Raw genomic sequence first — 4,837 nt, 5'->3', positions numbered from 1 at the left:
TATCTGGGCAGAACAAAGCAATTGATGAACTGGAAAATAAAAAGAAGAATCCATAGAAAATACCATATTTGTGCATATGTGTGTGCAAGGAAAATAATAATAAAAACATAAACACAATAATATAAAAATAATAGAACTCAATCAAATTAGAATATATCCTTACCTTTTTTTTTTCCAGATCTCAGTGTTGAACCAAGAGAAAATAACAGAGATTCTCAAACCAAAACACAAGAATGCAAATCACTGTCAATCAAAAATATGTGGAAGCTTTAGTTACCAGAGAAATCATATTAATACAAAATGTATAATAAGTATGAAATTAAAGTGATCACCAATTAATTCATTCACATGATCACAAGGAACACACATTTCTTTTTTATTTATTGGTGTTTTTTAATAATGGGTAGAGAATTTGCATTTCGTAAGACTCTTTTTTTGGAAATTTTCAATTATTTGTAATTGAAAATATCTGAATTATAATATAAATATCAAAAGGATAAAATATTATAATTAAAACTACACAAAAATCATAATGTATATTCACCAATTTTTTTTAGATCATATTAATAGCAATAAAAAGAATACTGAATGGCATACAAATTGCAATAGAAATTTTAAAAAAAAATGGAAAATAAGATCTTTTGGCCTTTGATCATGCAAAACTATTATTATTAATTAAGAAGTTAATTTAGTCAAACTCTTCAACAAAATATTCTTCTAACTGGAAACCCCTTCTGTTTTGTCTTAAACACACCAGCATTTTCTCTCAACGACAGCTGCAATAACGGCTATGAAAACGACCTGATGTGAAGCTTCATACGTGTTTTTCTATTCAATTAAGATGACATCATGAAACTATGAGTATTGAGAGAGATTTAATATAAAATCTAACTCATCGTTGCCTCCTTGATTGATTTTTTAATTTTGTAATTGTAGACATTAAGTTTTTTTTATTTAGAGCTTTTACACAACATGAAAATGATAAAAAAATGTCAACACAAATTTTAATTAAAACCATCTTTTTAGAATATTTTAACAAATTTAACATTTTAAGGGGAAAATAAAAGTGAGATTAGAGTATTTTATTCTTTGAAATTTTAAGAAAATCATAATTATCATTTTATTTCAATCATATACAATTATCTTTCAATGAGCTCATGGAGCAAACTACACGATATTAAAATATCATCTCTAGTCTCCTGCGCATTGAGGGTAAAAGGATGCCCTCTACTAAGTTACCACATATATATATAAGCCGAAATTTAGACCCCCCCAACTATTTGTTTGAGCCACGAGACCACCAACCTCTTGTTTTGAATAAATAAATAAGATAGAAGCAATTTCAACTTCCATAAATATAGAGTTGGCGAAAAAAATTCCATAAATATGTGTATTCCCAAACTTGCCCATAAGAATTATAAAATTGAATCAAAATGATATATTTGTTTCTAGTATAAAAATAATAACATATTTATTTAAAAATAGTTAAACTTTGTGCGAATTTGAAAAATAAAATAAGCGATTAATTATGAAATTTCTAGAAAAAAGTTAACTTTCTAAAAAGTTTAGTAAATTATACTGAACTAAGCAAGGCCTAAAATGCCCAAAGAATAAAGAAAACGCAATTTTTATTTGTATGCTAAGATTAAAAAAAGATCTGTTAATTTAAAATAAATATATAAACAAAGACAAATAATAGTGATAATATCAATAATCAATAAGTAGTAAATATATAAGTCACTGGCTTCATTTCTCAATATGAGTAAGGAAAGCGCGCGCGCGCAAGAAAAGAAGGGCATAAATATAGAACTACAAACATAATTAGAATGTATTCTTACCTCTTTTTTTTTTTGGCTTCTTCTTTTCCTGAAAGATGCACGAAGCTACGAATGAAAAGAAGAGTGGAAGGAATAATTGTGAAGAAACTAGAACGCAGAAACAGCTAGCAAACCCGAAACAAGTCCTGCATGAATGAAACCTAATACATAATAAACTGAACTGCCTGAAAAATAACTATACGTGATTCATAAAAATTCTTATCTAAATATTATAACAGATAAAGCATATAAAAGACTAAACAGAGAAGGAAAAGCAAATAAGAATAACAATATTCACACAAGAGGGAAAGAAACATAATAAGAATTAGAAGATTTTACCGATTTCTTTCCTGAAGAGACTTCGTTGGAGTACAGAAGTTGTGATGAAGCAGAAATGTGAGCAATGGAAGGCAAACTGATAGAATAGACAGGATTACAAATGAGGGTGAGGATGAGATTTAAAGAGATCAAATGAATTTTTTTTTTAACAGAAAAAGGAAGTCAGCATCGAAGTCTTCCCACGTGTAGAATTAGACAGCTCAATAATTTCATCTTTCTCGTTCTGTGTTGTTCTTTTTGACTTTTTAAATTTTGTTTCAATGCATTTAGATATTTCCTTCTCAATACAAATTAAAGAACCCATCCATATCGCGCTATCACTGCATTGATCATGATTTAGGTTTTTTTAGGATTTTTTTTCCCATCAGAATGTTACTAGATTTTTTTCCCATCAGAATGTTACTATGTACTCCTCCGGTCCTATTTATAAAGTAGAGAGAAAATATTTTTTAGTCCTATTTGTAGGGTATTAAGAGAGATTTTTTATATAAATATACAATTTTACTCTTCATTTATTATTGTGTTGATTTTGTTTACGTGAGATATAATGTATATTAAATGGGAATAAAATTAAAAAGTGGTTGAATTTTAAATAAAAATTAATAAAATTTAAGATTTTTTTTAGTTTGTGTAAAATATTTTAGAAGTGACTTATAAATAGGACTAGAGGAATATGTTGGTGAACCTTATTATGTAATTGGCTAATTGCTTTCCCTTTAATTTAATATATTGTCTTTTTATCAAAAAAAAAATAAAGTAAGGAGAACAAGCAAGGGAGAGGAGCAAGAAAGTAAATATAGCACTATTGAACGGAAAATTGCTGAAAATTGCCAGTTTAAAAAGTATATTTCTCAGATGTGCCTAATTTAGAGTACTAGTATTATGGGCATATATCAGATTTTCTGGATGTCCTTAGTTTAGCTGCAAGAGGTTGTGACACCAACCATCCTTAGAGCGATATTGTTAACAATGACATTAGGATTTTGATTCTGAGGGAGTGGCAGATCCAGACCAACCATGCATGTGTTTAGAGATCTGGCCTTAGCTGATCATTTTGCTAAGATTTCCCACAATATGGTGGATACTTTTTGCATCTTTGATCAACCTCTTTTTTTCAAGAGAGAAGGTGGATGATGATTGAAATCTTTTAGTTTTAAGGTTGTTTTGATTCGATAGCATTCAGTTGCATTCAGTTATCATGTGTGTATAAACTTTTCAGAGTACTGATGCTTTTCTGTATAGGTAATTTAGGGCAATAAAATTTTTAAACAAGTATTTTTCAGCAGTTTTTCCTAATTTAAATGTATCATCACCTTCCTTTTTTCCCTTTTCTTTTTCTGAAAGATGAAGAAGCTATGAATGGGAGCCAAAAAAGGCACACTAGAACGCACAAACAGCAAACCCGAAACAAGTCCTGCGTAAATGAACATTTTCAGGATGAAATTTATAGTTTTAACCTATTAAAATTGTCAATAATATTTAATGAGTACCATAAGGAGAGGGAGCAACAAAAGATTAAATTTAATGGAAGAATCATGGAAATGTTAATATCACAAACATAATCAAAAGTATTTTAGCAATTTCGTTTTTTTTTTAATTTATTGTGAACCGAATAATGGATGAAAAAGAAGAACAAACAAAAATCAGAGAGAAAAGAAGCATCAATTTTTTTAAAAAAAATGTAAAATTATAGCAGTACCTATTTTAAATGGTTTAAAAGCTAATAAATAACAATCTGAACTGGAAAAATAACTAAATAGAATTTTGATCTAAATATTGTAACAGATAAAGCATATGAACGACTAAACACGGAAGGAAATGCAAATAATAAGAATACCAATATTCATACAAGAGGGGAAAAAAGGCAGTAAGAATTATAAATTTTTTACGTGTTTTTTTTTCCCAAGACACTTCAACGTTCTTCTGTATTTTTACTGAACCGGCTATACATTCGAGGAGACAAGAAAAATAAAAATTAATCCAAGTTAAGAAAAAACGCTTTCCTTGATCAAGAGACTTGTAGATAGTTTGTGAGATTAAGGAAGATCCTGAACTTTAGGTAAGTTTGTTTAACCACTAACTTAATTCATTTTGATTTAATTTACTTCACTGATTTAGTTCATTTTGTTTTATTTAATTTACAGAAAGAAGACAGATAGAAAAACTAGTACGCAGGATAAACAAAATCTGATTATATTATCCTTACCTTGTCTTTTTTTTTTTTTCCGAGATAGAATTCAGAGAAATGTAGAGCACACAAACAGCCAAGCAGCAACAGATCAAACAAGCCCTGTGACTGTGAATTTGAAATTTAAAAAAAAATTGTTGTTAATTTCCATAACTCCATTATATATAGCAGAAATAACTAGAGTGAATGTAAAAGAGTAAACAAAATATGTAGGAACAGACAGCGATTTTAACAGTATAGTTATAATCAGAATCAGACCTTTTTTAATCCTATTTCCAGATATTAAAACAAACAACCAATCCAAATCGAGGCTTTGTGATCAAAATGCTTCTCTCCAAGTCTTTTTCTTTTTAACAAGATGAGTTTCTAGCTGATTCCCCCCTAGATCAAGTGCTATTGGCTTAGGATTCTTTTTTCGATTAAACTTTTAAAACATTTTCATTCAGTGATGTTGAAAAATTTGTCATACACACACATAGATATACAATAAATT

Source organism: Neltuma alba, unplaced genomic scaffold (assembly GCF_004799145.2).
Source record: "Neltuma alba isolate B1F8T4 unplaced genomic scaffold, ASM479914v2 tig00010134_pilon, whole genome shotgun sequence".
Classification (NCBI taxonomy): Eukaryota; Viridiplantae; Streptophyta; class Magnoliopsida; order Fabales; family Fabaceae; genus Neltuma; species Neltuma alba.
This window is presented reverse-complemented; position numbering follows the sequence as displayed.